Raw genomic sequence first — 24,300 nt, 5'->3', positions numbered from 1 at the left:
GAACCCCATTTGGCAGGTCTCATAAAGAGACTCTATCTTCTCCGCTGGGTTCTGGCCATGTGTGGGCAGTGTTTTGACATTTTCAGATGAAATATGGGCTCAAATGAAAAACACATAAGTACTGAGATGACATGGGCAGGGGAGGAATATTGCACTCTGTAAACTCTCAGAGTGTAACCAGGCTAAGGAGGATAAATCCAAGTATAGAAAAATGTGGAGAAACATTGCCCAGTGGGAAACCTTGTTAAATTCTGGTTTTATCTCCCTAAAGAAATTGCTAGAGGCTATATTGCATGTAGCAGGACAAAGACTCGGAGCATGCAACACCTGGATGTTGTAGAAGGTCCCAGAAGCACAGATTATGACAGAAGAGGACTTGGAGCAAACTACTGAGCCTAGGGAAGTGATCACCACCCCATTTTAAGGATCAGGAAAAGGCACTCTAGGTGGGGCACAGTGGCTCACGCCTGTAATCCCAGCACTTTGGGAGGCCAAGGACGGGCAGATCACTTGAGGTCAGGAGTTTGAGACCAAACTGGCCAACATGGTGAAACCCCATCTCTACTAAAGACATAAAAATTATCTGGGCGTGGTGATGGATGCCTATAATTCCAGCTACTTAGGAGGCTGAGGCATGAGAATCACTTGAACCCAGGAGGCGGAGGTTGCGGTGAGCTGAGATCGTGCCACTATACTCCAGCCTGGGCAACAAAGACAGAGTCTGTGTCAAAAAAAAAAAAAAGAAAAAGAAGAAATAAAAAGAAAAAGAACTCGAGGGGGGGAAAGAGGGGGAGCCTGTCTCTCAAAAAAAAAAAAAAAAAAAATTTTTTTTTTTAATGAGCTGAGCATGGTGGGTGTACTTCCAGCTAGTTGGAAGGATGAGGCAGGAGAATTGCTTGAGCCTGGGAGGTTGAGGCTACAGTGAGGTGTGATCATGCCACTCCAAGCCTGGGCAACAAAGTGAGACCCCGTCGAAAGAAAGAGAAAGAAAAGGTCGGGGGCAGCGGGGGAGAGGGGGAGAGAGAGAGAGAAAGTCAGGGAGACAGGGAGGGAGGGAGGGAAAGAGGGCGTGAATAACTGTTGGTTTTTGCCTGCCTGTTCACCATTTCTCCTCCTGCTGATGAGACAAAATCTTTTTTCCTTTCAGAAACCCCTCACTCCCCATTCTTGGGTCTTGTGGTTTGGGTGGGGCTCATGCAGGATCCCAGGGTTTAGTGATGATTTGGGTGGAGCTAATCAGAGTGTTGCACCCCCTGGCTACATGATTAACTCAGGGATAAACATGTGACCCACACCAGTCAAAAGAGAAATTATGGGATTCTCTTTTTCTGAAACTATTGAGAAAGAGCAGCTTTCCGTCTGTAGAGGTTGCTAAACTCTAGGAATAAACACATCTCGGGCTGCCAGCAGTCAGTTTTATTCTCTTGAAGACAGCCTGCCTAAGAATGTAGCCAACACAAAGGTAGGCTAAAGCTGAGAAGTGGAGGAAAATGAATTCCAGAACAAACCAGGTCTCTGGCTAAAACAAGCACTGAATATTTCAATTACCTGAGCCCCAAATGCCTGAAACCCCTTATCATAATTAAACTCTGTGGTATAATAACAATATGTATTTGGTCTTTGTCCCTGGTTCCTGGCACAGAACTCTTAAAACCCTTGGAACTGAGGGGTCAGAGCATCTTTTGTTATTCATAATGAATCCCTTTTGATCACACCTGAGTTTATACTCATGAGTTTACTTAGACTGGGACTTCTAGATAGCCTCAGGATGGCTGGTTACCAGAAAGACCAAGTGATAAGAGGACTGGGACTTTCAGCCCCATCCACTGACCTCTGGGAAGAGGAAGGGGGCTGGAGATTAAACTCTATAAAACTCTCAAACAACAAACTTGGGGAGCTTCCAGGTTGGCAAAGATGCTGGAGGGGTAGCAAGCCCCAAGAGATCATGAAAACTCTGCACCCACCACCCCAAGACCTGGCTCTCTGCATGTTTTCCATTTGGATGTTCCTAAGTTGTTTCTTTTATAACTCAGTAACAGCAGGCAAAGTGCTTTTCTGAGTTCTGTGAGTCACTCTAACAAATTAGCAAACCTGAGGGGGGAGGGTCCTAGGAATCCCCAAATTTGTAGGTGGTCAGTCAGAAGTACTGGTGGCCCCTAAATCTTGCAACTGGCATCAGAAGTGGGGGAAGTCTAGTGAGACCGAGTCTCTAACCTGAGGGATCTACATTACCTCCAGGTCGTTGATGTCAGAATTGAATCGAATTGTCGGACACCCAGTTGGTGTGGAGAACTGGTTGTTGGTGTGGATAAAAGACATATATTTAGTATCAGAAGCAGCATCAGAAGAAAACGCCATGTAAACCCACTCCCATGGGATTTTCTATCACTTGCAACCAAGAGTCCTGACCAATTCAAGAATCCCAGGCTTAGAAATTTGCAGTAACTCACTCGGCCACACAGCTTAAAAAGCAATAGAACTAGGCACTGAACCAGGTCTCTGAACCCCTAAATCCAGGGTCTTATCTGCTGACCTGCTCTTTCCCTGAGAGGGGCACCGTGGAAGCTTTTCCAACCATAGGTGGTAGGTAGCACCTAACAGTTTCATCAACTCTTGAAACTCTAAGTTTCTATCACTGAAACAACCTCCCCCACAGATGACTGTAAGAGAGTTTACACACAAACTCTAAAGCAGCAGTATCCTCCAGGGAAGCAAACCCAGTGTCACTCTTGCCCTGACACTCTGAGCGCCCTACACAACGTCATCTGTGAGTGTACATTCTAAATTCAGCCCATGACATACTGGTCAACTCTATTTCCTGAACAAAGTTCAACACTAGGGTTGAGGAAAATAACATCTCTTCAGTTTGGACTCAAGTACTGAGAAGGAACTCAATGAACTATCTAAAATATTGGCTGTTTGCTCGTTTTATTTTCTAATTTCCCCTTATCGCTGTAAAATAGATTATACCATCCTTCTGGCAAAGACCACATCTTAGACACTTCAGTGTCTCCCTCAGCCTCCAACACTGTGCCTTGTGCATAAGAAAACATGTTGAATGCTGACTAATGCAGGACTTTTGCTGGTCCTGGTTTGATTCCACTGTCTCTGCCTCCTTCCAAACCCAATGCTTCTAAGTCTGATACTAGGAAGTCTTTTTCAAGCCTTATTTAACTTTCCTAAGATACTTGTTTTCACAGATGTTTGTCACATGTGTTGTGCTGATGGGCTGTTAAATTAATCTTGTTCAATATCAGCTCATCCCACATTCAAAATAAAATGGCAGCCGGGAAGAAGCAGAGCAGTGAATGGGGAGGGGGATCATAAACAGGGCTAGAAAAAGAACAAATGTGGGCATTTAGGAGAGAGGAGGCTGTGCAGGAGGGGAGGCACATACCCCTGCGACTGGACATATCTGAATTTAACGGAAGAAGATGATACTTAGAGCAAGGATTGAAGTGAGGTTAGAGTGCTCAGCACCAGAAAGGCTGAACAAAAAGGGGTGCAGGATGCCTGGAGTAGACAGTTGGGGTGAAGGGACTCTCCTTCATCAACCGCTTACATGGGCAAGACCTAGAAATTCAACACCATGAATTTCAGGGAGGCCACTGGGTAGAAGGGAGGACACGATCCAGCCACACTGGTTTTCTTTCTAAAGTCCCAAGTGCTTTCTTCTCCAGCTTTGCATGTGCTCATTCCTCTGCCACCCAAGATTTCTCCTTCCAATCCTGCCTTAGATGTTATCTCCTCTGGGGGCCATAATAATGCCCCCTCACCGCCAATCTTACACGGTCGCTTGCTCTGCCACATATAGTGAAGCATTTTACTCTACATCAGGGATCAGTCTCCCTTATATTATATTGCACTTTAACTTTTATAGGATGTTTTCACCCTGTTATTCAAGCTTCCTGGCTATCCTGGGAGATTGTGTCTTATTCACCACATTCAATATATGATATAAACTAAAGATCAGAGAAGCTGAGAGCATCACTCAAGGACCAGGCTCATGATGCTCAGGACAAAACTAAGCCAACTCTTCCAGCACAAGTTCAATGTCTTCCCACTTCACCAAGTAGCCCAAAGGATTAACTGGAGGGAGAGTTTTGTGTGCACAGCTGGGAGCTCTGTGTGCATATAAGCATGAAACTCTCCAGAGTTCTTTGCCATAGTCTTTTGGGGGGAAAAATGGGCTTCCTGGTATTAATGGTCATATTGAACAGAAAAGTTACTTTTTTATATTTCTTTCACCTTTGTGCCATATTACAAAATGGGCATATGCCTGATTCTGGGATTAGCACCCTTACACCATTGAAGGCAAAAAAAAAAAAAAAAAAAAAAAATAAGCGTGTCCAAATAGAAGACCCTAGAGCTGCTCCCTGTGGACCACTGACCTGTCCTACCTTGATGCACATGGAATAGAAAGGGGCAGAATCTAGGCACATATCAGATGTGCTTAGCCACCATCCTCCTAAGGCAGTGATGAGGAGACACCATTCTTTCACCAAACATCCATTAAGTCTTACTGGGTCCTGGGTTCTGGGGGCACAGAGTGAATGCATAAGATGAGACCCTATCCCAAAGTGTTCAAAATCTTGTGGGGAAAATAGATTTGAATGTCATTTTATTATGATTCTCTTACTCTTATTCATTTTTCTTTCCTTCTTGTTTCAAACTTATTTTATGGGGGTTTTTCAATGTGTTTTGTAATTTTTATTTCTTGGGGTACTACTTTGCTAAATAGTACTAAATGTGCTAAACATGTCCATTTGTTGTTTTAGCTGACTCTACCTCTTTGTGGTTGGTTTTCTTATGTGGTATAATTATTACTGCTGCTGCTGTTGTTAGGTCATCTTTAACAAGTGTTGTATTCGTTATAGGATTTTAATGGACTCCGAGTTGTAAAATATAACACAGCAGCATTAGGTTTGCTTTTTTTGGGGATTCTGGTACATAAATGGTCTTGGACCACTTTTATGTTAATCCCTTGCCTTTCAGTAATTGATGCCCAGTTTGGATACAGACCTGGAGTTGTAATTTCCCTTTAATAACTTTAATGCTGATGTGAAGGGCTTTTCTAGTGCCCAAGACCAAGGGGCACTTTGAGGCTGTCCTCTCCCTACTCTTCACAGGCCTCTGGTCGGGTCTCTAACTGCTCAATAGGAAATAAAAGTCAGTCTCTAGGACACAGAGCCTTTATCCACCTGAAACCCCAGCCAACTGCAGCAGTAAAATCCCTCTCATTCTCACTCTCACCACCCTCTGTGTTTATGGCACCTGGGGGCTTCCCTTTTCCCTTCTTTCAAGCTCAGTCACATTTTAGTGTTTGATTATATATAGAATATTTGTCTTGTAGCAAACAAACTGTCACCATGTTGCTGGAAGCTGCAAATAGAGACTCAGACACCATAATAAAGAATTTTGATTTCTTTTTGAGGAAAGCAATGGAGCCTAGAAGATTCCACAGCAACCTCCTTCGCTGACGGTGCTGACGACTGGAAAATCTGCTCTGGAGCCAGCAGCCACCTGGAGCCAGCAGCCATCTGGAGCCCCGGAGACAGAGGCTGGTGCTGACTTAACTTTGAATGCACCTGGGACCCTCACCAGGCTTCTCTAGAGCTGACTCCTTCTCCCTGGTGAACAGCATCCCTCCTCTGTGTGACCCAAGCAAGGGCAAAGGAGTTCAGAGAGGTCTCCGGAAAGAAGGAGAAAGGCCAGATGCTGGGAGTGACCTACAGTAGTCCCCCTTATCTGAGGTTTCATTTTCTGCAGTTTCAGCTACCCAGAGTTAACCACAATCCAAAAATAGCTAAGTATCATACAGTAAGATATTTTGAGAGAGAGCAAGCTCACATTCCATAAATTTCAAATTTTATAATTGTTATATTTTATTATTAGTTATTTATGTTAATTTCTTACTGTTCCTAATTTATAAATTACACTATCATAGGTGTATATATAGAGAAAGAAAAGGGCCAGGCCCAGTGGCTCACACCTGTAATCCTCGCACTTTGGGAAACTGAAGTGAGTGTATTGCCTGAGCTCAGGACTTCAAGACCAGCCTGGTGAAACCCTGTCTCTACTAAAATACAAAAAATTAGCCAGGCATGGCAGCGTGCACCTGCAGTCCCAGCTACTTGGGAGGCTGAGGCAGGAGAATAGCTAGAACCAGGGAGGCAGAGGCTGCAGTGAGCCGAGATCACACCACTGCACTCCAGCCTGGGTAACAGAGCATCCATGGTCTCAGTCATCCACTGGGGGTCTTGGAATGTATCTCCCATGGATAAGGGGAGGCTACAGTACAGAGGGAATTGGGTGCTGGGGGAGGACTCCAGGAGGGTGAGGTAAATAAGAATGGCACTCCCCATGACATCCAAAGGCCAGCAAGGCATGGAATTACAACAGATGGAGTGAAGGAAGAGGACCTGATGTTTACATGGGAACTACTCAGTGGACTCCTCCATGAAGTTCTCTTTTTTAAAAAATTTCCACATTTATTTTAGATTCAGAAGGTACATGTGCAGATGTGCTACAATGGCATATTGCGTTATACTGAGATTTAGAGATTGATCCCCATCGCCCAGGTAGTAAGCATAGGACCCAATAGGTCTTGGGTATTGGGTCCTATGCAATAGGACCCAATACCCAAGAGCTGAAAGACCTTTTCAGCTCTTGCCCTCCTCTTTTGGAGTCCCCAGTGTCTATTGTTCTTATCTTTGTGTCCATGAGTACCCATTGTTTAGCTCTCACTTACTAGTGAGAACATACAGTATTTGGTTTTCTGTTTCTGTGTTAATTCACTTAGGACAATGGCCTCCAGCTGCATTCTTGTTGCTGCAAATGACGTGATTTCTTTCTTTTTTTGCTGCATAATATTTCATGGTGTATATGCACCACAGTTTCTTTATCCAATCTACCATAGTTGGTCATCTAGGTTGATTCCACGTCTTTACTATTGTGAACAGTGCTGCAATGAACATACAAGTGCATGTGTCTTTTTGACAGAATGAGATAGTAATGGGATTGCTGGGTCAAACTGTAGTTCTGTTTAAGTTCTTTATACTCTCTCTTTTAAAAAATATATTAACAGACTTTGTTTTTTAGAAACAAAACTTTTTCAGAAAAGTTGAGCCTAAAGAACAGAGAGGTCCCATATACCCCCTCTCTCCCTCTACTCTAGTTTCTCCTATTACCAACGTCTTGCTTTGTGTGGTACATTTGTGCTGGATGGATATCTATACATTATGATGAACTAGTGTCCATCATTGACTTCAGGGTACACTTCTTGCACTGTACACTTAATGGATAGCGACATATGTACAATGCATGTATCTACCATTGCAGTATCAGACAGAATAGTTTCACTGCCCTACTGTCTCATTTTTTGAACATTGTACATTTAGGAACATAGGATTAACATATCATCCAGCAATTCTGGGTATATACCCAAAAGAATTGAAAGCAGGGTCTCAGACACTTGCACACCCACGTTCATACCAACGTTATTCACAACAACCAAAAGAAGGAAACAATCCAAAGATCCATCTATGGATAAATAAACAGAAGGTGGTATTTACATACATGTGCTAAAATGTGTTATATAATAGAATATTATTCAGCCTTGAAAAGGAAGGAAGTATACATGCACACGTATGTTTATTGCAGCACTATTTACAATAGCAAAGACTTGGAACCAACCCAAATGCCCATCAATGATATATTGGATAAGAAAATGTGGCACATATACACCATGGAATACAATGCAGTCATAAAAAAAGAATGAGTTCATGTACTTTGCAGGGACATGGATAAAGCTGGAACCATCACTCTCAGCAAACTAACACAGGAACAGAAAACCAAACACCGCATGTTCTCCCTCATAAGTGGGAGCTGAACAATGAGATCACATGGACACAGGGAGGGGAACATCACACACCAGGGCCTGTCAGGGAGTGGGAGGCAAGGGGAGGGAGAGCATTAGGACCAATACCTAATGCATGTGGGGCTTAAAACCTAGATGACGGGTTGATAGGTGCAGCAAACCACCACGGCACATGTATAGCTATGTAACAAACCTGTATATTCTGCACATGCATCCCAGAACTTAAAGTAAAATTTTTCAATAAAAGGAAGGTGGAATGACGCATGCTACAATACGGATGAACCTTAAAGACATTATGCTGATTAAAGCAAGCCAACCACAAAAGGCCACATGTTGTGTGATCCCACTTATATGAAGTACCTCAAATAGTCAAATTCCTGGAGACTGAAAGTAAAGTAGGGGTTACCAAAAGCTGGAGAGAGGGGGGAATGGAGATGTATTGTTTCAAAGGAACAGTTTCCATTTGGAATGATGAAAAAGTTGTAGAGATGGGAGGTGGTGATGGCTGCACAATGTGAATGTACTTAATGCCACTGAACTGCACACTTAAAAATGGTTAAAATGGTACATTTTATGTTATGTATATTACACCATGATACAAAATAAACAAACAGAAAAAATACATCCATAGACCTTATTCCCAAAATGTTTTAAAAAAGCATGGTATCTTAATTCTCACAGAGGCCATAGGAGGTGACTACCATACTCAGTTCATAGAGATACTTGATAACTGTCCAGCCAGGGCCGCTAGTGTCACCCAGTGTGACTAACTCTGCCATCCTGTGCACATTTTTCCACAGGAAGTTCTAAGCCAGTCTCAACCCAGATCATGACATGGAACAAGCACTCGCCATTCTCTATCAGGAACCACAGAGGAGAAGGGCAAGAAGAGACATAGGCTATGGTGACCACTGCCAACAAAGAAGAATCCCTTTCCTGGGTCCATGAACTCAGTGCTTGGAAAATCTGGTTTGGATGACCCTTTTCTCCCCTAACATCCCACAGTTTTACATTTTTTGGCTTCAATGCACAATCAGCTGTTGACATTCTTCATCAGTGGTAGAACAAAGACAACACCATTCTCCCACGTATTTGAGTTTTCAGCTTTGACAATTGGAACCGAATTGGAGGATTTATCTCATTGCTCATTCCTCCCTCTACCCCAAAGCAAATTCTCAGTCTGTGCCTGCCAACCCATAATGACACTCTTGTGCATTCCTCTTTTTCCGCCTGCCTTTTCCCTCTCCCTTCCCCACACCCCCAACACGCAGGTGGAAATTAAAAACCAGGTTTGCCAATGCTGGAAGTCGTATATTGAAGTTGGAAATAAATTGAAAATGAGCAAGCTGGAGCAACATAACAGGGCCCTGTGCCCGAAGCCTGATAAGCCACCCACACCAGTTCTTTCTGCTCCTGACAATGTGTTATGATTGCATAGCTGAGTCACCTATACCAAATGATAGTAATTCAGCTCAGTCATGTACAATATCAGAAATGCTCAGCCATCTGGCCACAGGCTTATTCACCTATCAGGGCCACCCATTGTCATACTGTTGGCGGAAAAGGGCATAGAAGGTGGTAGGTAAAAGAGAGGGCATGGATAGAGGGATGGCCCTAAATAGCTTGGGGCCATGAGTCTAAAACTTTGCCTCTGTCCCATCTTGTTGAAATAAGCATTATGACAGATGGTCATAACAGAGGTTCAGACAAGAATCTCCCTCATTTGTTCTCTCTATTCATTGCTGGAGATTTTAAAATGTGAAACAAACTTACTCTACCATTTTTTTCTAATGCACTTGGAAAAGATAGAGATAAAAGTCAATATTCATTGGTAACAACTTTGCAATAAAACCTTCACTTTCATACATTGTTAGGGGATAAATTCGTATAATTATAGGAAAGCATGTTGGCATTAATGTATCAGGATTTTTAAAGTTATTCCAATGTTTAGATGGTCTTCTAAGGTAATTCTCAGTTATATCTTAAGGAAATAATCAGAGATAGGCACAAAAATTAATGTTACAAAAATTTTCATTTCTGCACTTCTTATAATAGCAAGAGAAGGGAGAGAAGGAAGGAAGGGAGGGAGGGAGGGATTCAAATGTCCTATAATGAAATAAATGGTTTAAAAATTATGGCCACACAACCAATTTACTAGAAAATAGCCATTACACACCTCAACTTCAAAGAAAATTTAATGACGTAGGGAAATGTTTATGATATAACAGCATGTGCAGAGCAGGCCATAAAACTTGATATACAATGTGAAATGTATTCTGTCAAATCATATATAAAATTGCCTTTTTATGAATCAAAATGGTTGAATTTCATGAATTTCATATGATGCAAGTCAAAAAAGAAAAAAATACTATAAACAAAAAAATCGCTATGGTAAGAGTGGTTTGCTTGGTTGACATTTAAGTTTTTTTTTAATCCCTTTCCTTATTCCAATGTTCTACCTCAGGTCTTTTGCAATTAGAAGAGGGAAAAAGAGGTCAGGAGTTCGAGACCAGCCTGGCCAACATAACGAAACCCCGTTTCTACTAAAAGTACAAAAAATTAGCCAGGCATGGTGGTATGCGCCTGTAGTCCCATCTACATGGAAGGCTGAGACAGGAGAATTGCTTGAACCCAGGAGGCGGAGGTTGCGGTGAGCCGGGATTGTGCCACTGCACTCCAGCCTACGCAACAGGATGAGACCCCATCTCAAAAATAATAATAAAATAAAAATAACAAAATATAAAAGTTTAAGAGCCCACCCCCAGCAGAGTCCAATTCAGTCCAGGGGAGACATGTGGTAGAACCAGCTTGTACAGGTTTACAAGAGCATATTGAGTGCTTTTCCCAACTCTTCCTTCTTGGTATGATTGATATCATATCAGGTTGGTAGTTTGAAATTGACCACAGTGAAATTGACCATGAGAATTGGTAAATGCTACAAATCCGGGCCTCTCTTTCCAACCTGCTAGCATACTACTGGTCCAGGGGTTTTATTGGTCCAGGACAGGACCTGCCCAGCCACAGGATACCCCTGATTCCCTGTGTTGGACTGATGAGTCAAACAACTCTTCATCCTCTAACCCCTATTCTGAAATTCCACAATCTGAGCTCATGCTCACCAAATGAACTTCTAATTCATATGGTTTCCCATGGATCTCTCCCACAGGGACAGGACTATGTGATAGACAGGCCCATCAGGGGATACATGGACATGGTGGTTTCTGTTATTTAATAAATTAGAATTACTCAACAGGAATGGGGCAGTTGGCTCCTGAGACAAATTCAGGCTCCACATGCAGCTGAGTCAGTTTTCAGAGCCTCTGATACCAAGGGTGAGGTCGTGGGCCATGCTGAATTCTTCTCCCTGGGAGACTGCTTTGTCAGCTGTCAGCACACTTACCACCCACTTCTTCCTAGGCATTTCCACATTTGCCATTAACAGTTAATAAGAGTTAGCATTTACTGCTTGCTTATTGTGCCAGGCACCATGCTAAGTGCTTGACACACATGATATCATTTAGTCCTCAGAAGCTCATAAGCTATATTATAGGAATACTAGTCATACATTTGGCTCCTGAAACCTTTGAATACCTTTCTTTCATTCAGAGCCTCTCCCACCTTTGAAGGTAGAACAATGGAGCTCGATTTCCCAGCCTCCTTTGCAGCTAGTGCACAGGCGTGTGACCCAATCTCTGCCAAACAGATGCACCCAGAAGATCTGCTTTCGGAATCTGGTGACCTAAAGCTCCCCTGGAAAGCCACCAAAGAAAGGGTGACCTCAGGGACATCCACATCCAGTGGCAGGGATGCAGGTGACAGTACCCTGTACAAGCAGGGCGTGCGGCAGTGTCTGGCCCAGCAGCAGTGGCAGGGGCATCTCCTCCCCTGAGGCAGTTCTGCTGCTGGGTAGCCTACATGCCTTCCAAACCTGGCTCGGTGGCCCTCCTGAAAAAGTCAGACACTAATGAATATCCTTTACCCAACTCCTGTGAGGTTTAACCTCCAGCATAAGTTTCTGCGCATCTCAAAAACATTAAGAACCCTGACAGATTTATAGGTAAAATTATAACGTATCCAAGGTCATATAATAATCGGGATTAAACCCAGGTCTCTTTGACCCCAGAACACATGCTTTTATTTTAAGATACTACTGCAATACACCATACCTCTACCCTCTAGGTCAGTATTATTGCTCCCATTTTAAAGATGCTTCTGAGACTCTAGGAAGTTGAAATATTTTCTCAAGCACACACAAGTGATTAGTGGTGAGTGGAGCCAGGATCAATCCTAGGGCCACCCACTTCTCTCCCCCTGCCCTTTCCTGATAGATGCACCATCATGACCTGACTCAGTAGTCCCCATCCCACCCTGGCATTCCCTAGACCAGTCTCTCTCCCTCTCCTGTGTGGGTGATGCCCTGTGCCATATCACCTCCTTCCTCAGCCTCTTCCCTGACCTAGAATGACCTGCCATTCTCCCCACTTTTCATTCAAATTCTACCACCTTTTCAACGCCTACAAATTAAGTGCCACCTTCTCTGTGACACAGCGACCCATAGCTCCCATGAATTCACATTCTATCTGAACCACTCATTTGGGAGTGTCACCCTGTGCTGCCTGGCATGGTTACTAATTCTGTCTTTTCTTCTTTATCACATTGACAGCTCTTGGCAGGCAAAGACTTGTAGTTATTTAGCACCAAGCCCAGTGCCATGCATACAGTAGGCACTCAAGAACTATTGCTCAACAAACAAGTGAATACAATAGCAGCCAGCTTGCCCTAATTAGCAACATGATCTATATGAGTTTTTGGGTTTTTTTTTTTTTTTTTTTTTTTTTTTTTGAGATGGAATCTTGCTCTGTCGCCCAGGCTGGCGTGCAGTGGTATGATCTCGGCTCATCACAACCTCCGCCTCCCGAGTTCAAGCAATTCTCCTGCCTCAGCCTCCCGAGTAGCTGGGACTACAGGCACACGCCAACATGCCTAGCTAATTTTTGTATTTTTAGTAGAGACAGGGTTTTACCACATTGGCCAGGCTGGTCTCGAACTCCTGCTCTTGTAATCCGCCTGCCTCAGCCTCCCAAAGTGCTGGGATTACAGGCGTGAGCCCCCGTGCCCAGCCGAGGTATTATCTTAATACTTTTGTTTACCTCTTTCCCCTTTCCCTAGGAATGCAGATGTTTAAGATGGAAATTGGAAGCATCTGTAGCCCCTACTCAGTGTGGCAATTCTGTGGGAACTCAGCTACCATGCATACAGGCCAAGTAATAGCAACTGTTCTCCCCAAAAGGAAGGTTCAAGAACATCAGAACTGCCTGTAGTGGGGTCAGATCTGAGTCCACAGGGCCCTTAGACCCAGCTCCACAGCCCTTCTACACACACATCCTCTGCCTCCACCAACAGACAGCATCGTGCAGTCCTGCTGTGTCTTGCCTCGGCTTCATTTCCTTCCCCCAAAGCACATTGCAGAGTCACCTGCTCCTGGCTCCACCCTCAAACTCCATTCCCAATGCTCTCCACTTCCTTATTAACCATGCCCCACACTGTTCTATCTTCCCTCATGCTAAGCGCCCCCTCTCCCACAGTTATGGACTGTGTGTCTGAGTCTCCAAAAATGTCATACATTGAAACCCTAATCGCCAGTGTGATGGTACAGGAGGTGGGGTCTTTGGGAGGTGACAAAGTCACGAGGGTGGAGTGTCCCTGATGGGATTATAGTAGTCCCCCCTCATCCATAGGGAATAGACCCTCAGCGGATGGCCAAATCTGCAAATAGTACCAAACCCTGTATACACTATGTGTTTTTGATCTAATAAACCAGATGGCTACTAAGCGTCTAAGGGTGGGTATTCTATAAAGTGTGGATACTTTATAAAATAAAGGGATGATTCATGTCAGAGCTGGATGGCACAAGATTTCATCATGCTACTCAGAATGGCATGCAATTTAAAACTTACAAATTGTTTTTTTCTGTTCTGGAATCTTCCATGTAATGTTTTCAGACCTCATTTGACCACCCATAACTGAAACAGCAGAAAGCATAACGGCAGCTAAGAGGAGACTACTGTACTGCACTTAAAGAGATGCAAGAGAGCTCTCTCTCTCTCTCTCTCTCTCTCTGTCATATGAGGACACAGAAGATGTCAACTGCAAACCAGGAAGTAGGCCCTCACCAGAACCCAGGCATGCTATCTCCACGATCGTGGACTTCCCAACCTCCAGAACTGTTTATATTGTTTAAATCACCCATTCTGTACTAATTTGTTACAGCAGCCTAAACTGACGAAGACATACACGCACACATACCTGATGAAATCTTCACCCATACTGTAGCTTCACTGCCTCCTGCCTCTCCAGTGTACCTCTGGCAGGCAGACACCACTGTTTACCCAAACCCCACTCACAATCCTCTCCTCCCTGGGTACTTCCAAATAGGGCTGGTCTGTGACACAGTTCTGGCTAATAAGATAAAGTCAGAAGTCTGCCAAGAAGGGCTTCCCTTCCAGAATTTAAAATAAAATAAAATAATAATAATAAAGTTATTGAAGAGAGGCCTTTTTGTTCCTTCGCCCTTCCCATTTCCAATCTGGAATGTGGACTTGAGGTCTAGAGATGAAGCAGCCCTCTTGCAACCATGAGGCAACAAACACAGCACCAAGCCCTTCACACTAAGTGTGGCAGAGGGGGAATGCTAGAAACAGCCTGGGTTTCTGGGGCCCTAGAGAGTCACTGTGCCTGCCTGGACTACATATCCACGACTTCTCATAGAAGGAGACGACTCAGAGGTTTGCATTGAAGTCACAGTCATAGGGCTTGCTGGGCTTTAGAGACAATCACATTCCTATTTAATGCACCACCTTTCCAGGGGTCCTTCCAATGAGACAACCACAAAATAGCGTTACTTGTACCTCTCCCTCATGACTGGATCACGTAGTTCTGTGATGTATACTGATTTGTATACTTTCTTATTCTATCTTATAACAGCTTCAAGTTTTCTGAGGCCAGAGCTTAGTTCCCTTATCTTTAAGTAGGGTCTCCCCCTGTCCTTAGCCAAGTGTATTAACAAACTAGGAACTCTACATGTCTGCTGATCTAAGGTAAAGTGTGTCCTTTTTTTCTGGCTCTATCTTTTAGCCAATGTCTCCCAATTAAAAGGAGGAATCCACTCGCCCTCCCATCTTCATGTACAGAAGGAAGCCATCTTCCGAGCAATCATCAGAATATCATGTATATTTTTCCCTGCTGCAAATTTGTTATTTACATATTAAAGTGGTTATTAGAAGAGAGAAGTCACTGATGCAAATTTGACTTTCAGATGTCAGCCACTCCATAAATAAGGTCAACTGTGATGAGGACACATGTTAGTCTCCAATTAGAATCGCTTAATGTCTAAATAATGCTGATGTGAGGCATCTGCCAGCCCCATCTAGACTCATAAACAAAGACATTGATGAGAGTTAACCTAGCCCAATGCTTCTTTCATGTCTCGCCATTTCACAGCTCTCAACTACTAGGAAACAAGCCTTCTCTATCTGGGAGTTGTTCTGGTACAGTTAGTGAAAAGCATGGCCAAGTCCTGGCAGCACAAATTCTCCCAGATCTGTGAACTATCAGAACCAAGAGCTACCTCGAGTTGTTCTTCCTGTGGCCTCAACTCAACTCTTCCCAGAGGAACATGGAGGCATGCAAAGTTTCAGAGTATACAGAACATGTTCTGTACACTTGTTAATTTTAATAAAGTGGTATTCAAAGAAATCCATTTCATTCAAAGATTTGGTTTTTAAAAATAAAATGATTACATTTTTTTACCTAATGATCATTTCAAACATGATTTGATATTCAAACAGATATGAATATAAAATGCAAAATTCACCTAGTTTTCATATAAAGCATTGAAATATTCCAAGAAATTTCATGCCTGGAGCCAACTTTGCAGGGCTCGTCCCATAAGGTGGCACTTTTGATGGAAAAGTCTGAGAAACACTGGCTTCAAAGAAATCATTCTAAAGCCAGGGCAGCCGTCCTTCGACCACAACTTGGAAGAGCTGTATACAAACTGGAGTGGGAGGAAAGACTCGTTCTAGAGGGAATGCCAGCTGCAGTCATAACAAACCTCTCGCCCCGCCAAGTGAATCGAGATGACTTCCTTTAATATAACTGGCATATGCCCCAGAGTCAACAGTTTCCCTGATGTCCCAGGCCCTGTGTTCCTGGTCTCTTCCTCATGGCCAGTCTTGACTTGCCCTCTCTGTACTTCTATTCATTAAACTCCAGATCTCCCCTCCATGGCTTAGATGATCAGGTCAACCTCAGATGCCCTCTCTGAAGCATGGCTTTCCATGTCTGAGTTCTGGCCTGGGCACTGTGGGTGAGAGGCATGTTGCCCCATCACTCAAGTTTCTTCCCCTTGTTTTGCCTCTTCCATCAGAAGGAAATTGTACATAATCAAAAACAAAATGTCTAAAAAAGCAAAAGGATCCTTCCAATCAAGATTCATAAGACATTTTTAAAACACTGATAGCAGTTGCCCCAATTCCAAAATAATATAAACCTTACTCTCATGGGTTTAATGCCCTTACCAAAAACGCACTTCAGTAAATCCAACTAAAACCCTTTAGCCTGACATTTGAAGCTAAGGCTCTGCTCTACAATGCCCTTCACACCCAATTCTGGGACCAGCTATTCAGCATTTCACTAATTGATATCCATCTATCAACAGCAGACCATAAGCTGGGACTGCCCTGAGGGTGGTATAGGAGACAGGCCAGGTGCTGCCCTTGTGGGACAGTCATTCTAAAAGGGGGTGATGAAAGAAAATATCTGGAGATGATATGTGCTAGGAGGAAAATAAAACATGGCCTAGACGATTGAGTGTAACTGGAGATTCAGGTGGCCCAGCAAGGCCTCACTGAGAGGGGGAATAGAGGTGAGACCTGCAAGGAAACCAATTCATACTGATCTGAAGGAAAAGCATTCCAAATAAAGGAAACGGCAAGGAGAGATAATGAGAGAAGTGTGTGCAAAGGCCTTCAGGGGTTGAACCTTGGAGGCCTGTGTCATAATTTCAAAATAAAGAGCCAAAAATGGAGAGCAGTGATTTCAACTTTTCTATCTGATATGTGGCTTGGCTAAATGAGGGTGTCAGATCCACCCTCCCTCCCAGCTCTCCTCCCTCCTAGGATGGGAACCAGCACTTAAATCTCAGTCCACTCAGCCAGTGCTGAGTCAGCCCAACCTGGAGGGAGCAGACAGGAGCCATCCAGGCCCTACGAGAGGCGAAATCTGGACGTAGCCTTGTCACTATTTTAAAAATAGAAATAAATAGAAGAAACATTAATAAAAAAAAAATCATTCAAGTTCTTGCTGTGTACCTATTACTGCACCAGCACTTTGATTTTTTTTTTATTCTGTTTAAGATTCGTCACCCTCAAGGTAGTTTTTTGAGTATAGACATTTGCCCAGTTTTGCACTGCAGGTGAGCAGAGAAGCTAGGGATCAAACACAGGCCTGTGTAACTCCTAAGACCCTGATGTAAAACTGGGGTCACCTGGGTATCTGCTTTGCCAGGCTAGCTGCTGCTGTTTGTTGTTGTTGTTGTTGTTGTTGTTTGTTTGTTTGGGGTTTTTTTGGTTTTGTTTTGTTTGGGATGGAGTCTCACTTTGTTGCCCAGGCTGGAGTGCGATGGTAAAATCTCAACTCACTACAACCTCCACCTCCCAGGTTCAAGCAATTCTCATGCCTCAGCCTCCCAAGTAGCTGGGATTACAGGTGCCTACCACCACACCTGGCTAATTTTTGTAATTTTAGTGGAGATGGGGTTTCACCATGTTGGCCAGGCTGGTCTCAAACTCCTGACCTCAAGTGATCCACCCGCCTCAGCCTCCCAAGGTGCCGGGATTGCAGGCGTGAGCCACCTCACCTGGCCACTGCTGCCTTTTCTAACCCCTACCTTTTTACTCCACAAACACGTCCTGGGTTTGTGCCCATTTTCCTGATTAGCCCAAACACACAACCAGGGTCTCAGGCTGTACCTTGGAAGCTATAAAGCTGACTATCTCTGCCTATCTCTTGGACATTTTTTATGCTAAGAGACAGGATCCTGGCTCTCTTGGCCTTGCCTTTGAGAGTGCAGACTATGGGTGAGGTTGTACTTGAGACTGATGTAGACTGGAGGATGACAGGTTGGTTTCCCTGGTCCAGCTATGCTACATAGGACTTCCTTTTCTTCTAGCACCTCTTCCTGAATATTCCAATTAAGCCACAGGCCTCCCCGACCTAAGTGGAGCAAGGCAAGAGCATGTGGCCACTAGCACTATTGTAGTCCACGTCGCTCCGAATGATACCCGTGTGCCTCTTAGACTACTGTACATGGACCGTTAGGGTATTCTAGTTCTCCTGTCTTGTGCACCAACTTTTTGCATTTCCAGATGTTAGAACAGATGGACATCTGAGTAAAGCATCCTTCCTGCTATCAAGGTCTTGCAAACTTATCAAGGAAACATGGAAAGTTACATAATAACAAATGGTTTCACAAGCTAGCCAATAGAGAAATAGAGAATGTGTAAGGATAAGACTTTCTTTATCCTCAGGTTTACCAGGAATTTTACCAGATTACGCATAAATCTGTCTCAATTCTATATCCTTGTCTGGAGTTTGGTGGAAACTCTTGAATTGAAGATTCAAAGAATTTGCTTCCACTTAAGAAATGTTTTGTTTTTATTTTTATTTATTTTGCTATTTAATTCTCTGTTTCTTTTTTGTTTTGTGGAACTAATGTTGGAGCTCCTGGACTCATCCTTCAAGTCTCCTATCTTGTCCCATGAGAGTTCCCTCTCTTTATATTTTTGTTCTGTTCAAGTTTTTCTTCTTGATCTTCCAAGACCACCAGTTCAGGTCTCATCTTCTCATTTGATTCATATATCAGATTTTTTAGTTGGCAAACTATACATTTTTGATACCAAAGAGTCTTTTCCTTCAATGCTTAAATCTCCTCACATAGTGCAGTAGGTTGGAAGTCATGTCCACCCAGAACTTGAAATGTGACCTTATTTGGAAACAGGGTCTTTTGCAGATGTTTAGAAGAGGTCCTAGTGGATCTCTGGTGTCCTCATTTTTAAAAAGAGAGAGAGAGAGGATACACAGATACACACAGAAATGAAGGCCATGTGACAGTGGAGGCAGAGGTTGAAGTGATGCTACCACAAGTCAAGCAACACCAGGAGCCACCAGAAGCTGGAAGAGGCAGGGACAGGTGGGCCCCTAGAGACTTCAGAGGGAGTATGGCTCTGCTGATTCCTTGGTTTTGGACTTCTGGCCTCCAGAACTGTAAAAGAACAAATCGCTGTTGCTTTAAACCACCATGTTTACATGTTGGTTTAAGCCACCATGTTTACATGTTACAGCAGTCCCTTGCTGAAGTTGTCTATTCCAGCCACTCTATTTCAGGTACCCCTTTTGTATGTTTTGTGGATTCCTCCTCTCCAGCTCCTGGGTTCCTTTGCATGTGTTTTTATTCTCCTTTCCTCTGCTCACTGGGGCTAAGGCAGAATTACCATGGTACCCTGCGCAAAGGCAACCCTGAGAGCAATGAGAGACATAGCCATCTCCTCCCCCATTGTGGACACACAGTGTGCATGTGACTGCCAGTGTCTGAAAGGCAAGCGGAGGCCAGTACTCACCCAACTTGACTCATCCAGAGAACACCCAATGCCCGTGACCTTACCTGGAACAAGAAGAACAGCCAATCTACCTATGCACAGGTAGGAGCAGCTCCATCTACCGAGGTCACACACCTCTGCAGTCCAGGCTCCCTCCAGAATTAACCATCCTCACAGCAGTTCTCTCTCCAGGATCTCAAACTTGCTTTCTGTCTCTCGCCAATCTGGAAAGTAAAATCGTACAGAGTAAAACCACTTACAGAAGAATCCAAGCGGCCAGGCGCAGTGGCTCACACCTGTAATCCCAGCACTTTGGGAGGCCAAGGCGGGCGTTATCACCTGAGGTCAGGAGTTTGAGACCTGCCTGGCCAACATGGTGAAACCCCGTCTCTACTAAAAGTATAAAATTAGCCGGGTGTGGTGGCATGCGCCTGTAATCCCAGCCACTTGGGAGATTGAGGCAGGAGAATCACTTGAACCCGAGAGGCGGAGGTTGCAGTGAGCCAAGATTGCACTGTTCCACTCCAGCCTGGGTGCTGGGTGACAGAGCGAGACTGTCTCAAAAAAAAAAAAAAAAAAAAAGGAAGAGCCAAGCCCCCTCTCCCCCAGAACTTTCTGGAGGTCTTAGAGATGTCAGAATAGCCACTGTCCCCTACTCACTCCCCTCACCCCCCACCCCCCGCCCCACACACACTGACTGCCTTGGAGATCTTTATTAGGGCATGCCAGCACGAAACAGCAAAGAGGAAGCTTTTCTAATGTGCTTATTCTAATAGAGGGTTCAGTGCTGGAAATATCTGGGGCGTTTCCTTTTTCCTCCTGTGATAATGTGGGGCAAGCATGAGCTTGCAAACCTCTCCAAGCAAGGTAACAACAGTAAGAGGAGAAGCCCATGCTATATAAATACCTCTTATATGTTGATTTCTCTTTCATTCTCCTCTAAAACTTAACAAAGCCTGTCTTTTAAGATCCAGGCTACTCTCAGCTGGGTCATAAGGAATCAGAGGGAGCTTTGTCCATGCTGGGCCAGAGCATGAAAAAAAGGCTCAGGGCCTCCTGGGAGCCAGTTTGGAGGCCACACTGTCTCTTGGCCTTCCACCCCTGCCACTAGGCAATTCCACTTTAAGAGCTTTAAAAGGTCTTGGGTTTGACTTCACTGTGGAAGCAACCTTCCCTCTCTCTTTAGCCTCTCTTTCAACCCGTAGTTATAGAGCCCCGACAATCAGGGTGAGCAGCTGATACAGTTTGGATGTTTGTCCCCTTCAAATCTTATGTTGAAAAGTAATCCCCAAGGTTGGAGGTGGGGCCTGGTGGGAGGTGTTTGGGTCATGGGAGTAGATCCCTCATGGAAGGCTTCGTGCCCTCCTTGCAGTAATGAGTGAGTTCACTCTCAGTTCACACAAGATCTGGTTGTTTAAAAGAGTGTGGCACATCCCCACACTCTCACCGTGGGGTGTTGGCTCCTGCTTTGCCTCTGCGTTGATTGTAAGCTTCCCGAGGCCCTCACCAGAAGCAAATGTTGGAATCATGCTTGTACAGCCTGGGGAACTGAACTATGAGCCAATTAAACCTGTTTTCTTCATAAATTACCCAGCCTCAAGTATTCCTTTTTGGCAATGCAAAATGGTGTAACACACCAACTATCCCAGTTCACAAAAGATTCAGATTTTTTATGTTGTTGTTGAAATAAAACGCATATAACATAAAAGTAACCACTTTAAAGTGAGCAATCCAGTGACCTTTATTTAGTACAGTAATAATGTTGTGCAACAGCCATCTACTTCCAAAATATTTTCATCACCCCAAAAGGATACCCTGTACCCCTTAAGCAGTCACTCTCCATTTGTCCTCTACCTCTCAGCTCCTGGTAACCTCCAATCTGCATTTCTTCTCTGTGGTATTGCCTATCTGGACATCCCATATAAATGAAATCATACAAAATGTGGCCTTCCATGTCTGGCCTCTTTGATTTAGCATGTTTTTGAGGTGCATCCACATTGTAACATGTATCAGTATTCCATTTTATTCTTACTCAGCCATAAGAATGGCTGAATAAGATTCCATCATGTGGTTATACCATATTTTGTTTCTCTACTCATCTGCTGATGAACATTAGGGCTATTTCCACCTTTTGGCTATTGTGAATAGTGCTGCTGTGAACCTGGGTATACATGTATTGGTTTGAGTACCAGTTTTCAATTCTTTGGGGTATATACCTAGGAGTGGAATTGTGAGGCTTTTTGTTTTAAAATCAGGAAAGTCCCAGGCAAGCCAGGACGAGTCGGTCATCTACCTTCAATGTGTCAAGCATTAGGACAGAGATGCTCAGGTACAAAGCCAAAGGAGGAAGATGCAGTCTGCATGGAGACCCCTGAATAGATGATCCAATCTGGGGTCAACACCGTTGAGGGAAAACCCAGAAAAGAAGCATCTGACCCAGGCAGGGAGTGAGTAGGGGGACAGAAAGGGTCTGGCTGGGAAAATCCTCCTTTAAAGAACAAAACATAGTCCTGCCCTCAAGGGGCTTACACACTGCTTGTTTGGGGAGACACGCAGAAATTACAGATGAATTAATGTCAAATAGAGATAGACCCCTTGCACCAGAGGAACACACAGGTGGAAGGAGAGCAGCACCACAGTCAGGGAGGTTTCTTGGGCAAGGGCACGTGGGCTGACTTTTGAAGGACAAATAGAAGTCGGCCTCATGCAGATGGAGGGAGAGAATTGTAGATAGAATGAATGGCATGCTCAAAGGCACAGAAGCTAGACAGAAAAGGTCTTCCTTTGCACATTCCAGATAAATGAACGTCCCACTCCCATGAATTTAAGCAGAAGACCTTGTTGCTATAATATGATGCCAGAAACCACCACTTCACCTACAAATTACAAAGCGTCATCAAAACACAAAGTTTCCATGAGAAGAAGTCCTGAGCATGTGTTAATAGACTAATCAGATACAAAGCTGGATTTTAGCCTAATTTAGGCAGCTTCCAGACCAAAAACTGGCCTGAGCCAAGAAAGAGTTTTCTGCTGGCAAAATTCTATAAGATTTTTGTCTAATCTCTCAGATAAGAAAGCCCATTTCTTATTTTAATATTATAGATACTTTGGGCACTAGCTCCTAAGGTGGAGTCCTGTGAGTATAATGAAGGTCTCCCTGGCAATAATAATAATAATAATAATAATAATAATAATAATAATAATAATAAAACAAAGGACTCTCATTGTGTATGGGCTGCCCTCTTACCAATGTGTCACGGGATTGTTCTCCATGGAAGTTCTGAGCAAAGGTGCCCCATGAACTGAATGTTTCCCTCCACCTGTGAATCTCCAAACTCTATGTTTTTGGCCTCTCATGATATGATCACTTTAGAGAGCCTGATGCATCCCCACAAAAACTCAGAGCAGGGTCTTCTTGAGTCACGCAACCCAGGACTTGTTTATTGCAGAGTGAGGGAATGTAAGTCTCTAAACTCACTGCTCACCGGCTCCAAGGAGGCTGCTCCACATCATACCCATTAGAAAGAGGCAGCTCTCTCGCTTAACAACTTGCAGGAGAGAGGTGGGCAAAGAAGTCTGGGGAGGGATGTGGTAGAATCACCACAAGTGTGGGTACTCCATCACTTTTCCTTCACAGCATTCACTAACAGAATTGTATTTGCATTGAAGTCATGAAATTCATGTGATCGTCTCCCAACCAGTCTCCCATCTCTATCCTTGACTGTCTCTAAGTTCGAAATCAGTCTTCTCATTCACCATTCCTATCAGGAGACAGCCCAGTGCAAAATGTCCCCCTTTGATCTAAAGCAGAACAAGTTTCAAGGAGCTTCACTTCAAAGATTCCTCCACTTTTTCCTCACCTCACCTATTCCTCTGCCTCAAGCACCCACTTATTCCCCAGCACTCCCACATTCCCTTTGTGCCTATCCAAACTTACTTGGGGGTTGACGGGCCCAGTAACTTCCAAACAAGTTCTGAATTCTCATCTACAAGATATCTCTTAAAACAGGGGTTGGAAATACAAATGCCCACAGAAATCAGGCAGCTTTCATAAATGAATGAAATACACCAGCCATGAGAGAAAGGAGTTGGGGTGGCAAAGCAGAGGCGGTGGGGGCAGGTGGGGACATTGAGAAACTGGAGACCACAGATTCCACTTGAGAGAGTTGCTTCCATTCATCTTCAGCAGGTGGAGCAGATTCATTCAGGGATGCAGACTCAAGTTGCTGGCTCTTGTGATTTTTTTTTCCAAAGTAAGCCAGAAATCTAGATATTAATGTGAAATTCCTAAAGTATAAAACACCATGAGAACAAATAAAGCAAGTCTGAAGGTCAGACTCCATCCTTGGCCCACCTGTTGGCCACCAAAACTTTCCTTTTTATCTTACCACCATCAGAAAGTTCAACCTGAAAAAGTGGCTTTATCAAGAATTAAGCTCCTAAATTATCATTCAAAGAACATAGGCATTGCTGCAAAGATGGGGACAATCCCAAACTGAAAGGCCACTTTAAACTGATGTTAGGGAGAAAAGCTAGGACAATATTAGGTATGATCATTGCTTCAACATCTCAAATACCTCCATTTCAAATGAATTAAAAGATAACGTTTCATCCTAAAACATGTATTGCTTTCGCAGTCAAAAATATACAGAATGAGGTGGAACTGCTGGGTGAGACAGCACTTTGGAATTTGCAGGCTTACATAAATGTGAGGCATTATTATTAAGCTGTACCTTTTGCATCTTTGGTTGGCTCTGACTTTAC

Source organism: Piliocolobus tephrosceles, chromosome 6, assembly GCF_002776525.5.
Source record: "Piliocolobus tephrosceles isolate RC106 chromosome 6, ASM277652v3, whole genome shotgun sequence".
In the NCBI taxonomy this organism is placed as follows: Eukaryota; Metazoa; Chordata; class Mammalia; order Primates; family Cercopithecidae; genus Piliocolobus; species Piliocolobus tephrosceles.
The sequence above is the reverse complement of the archived record's forward strand: the minus strand, read 5'-3'. Positions refer to the sequence as shown.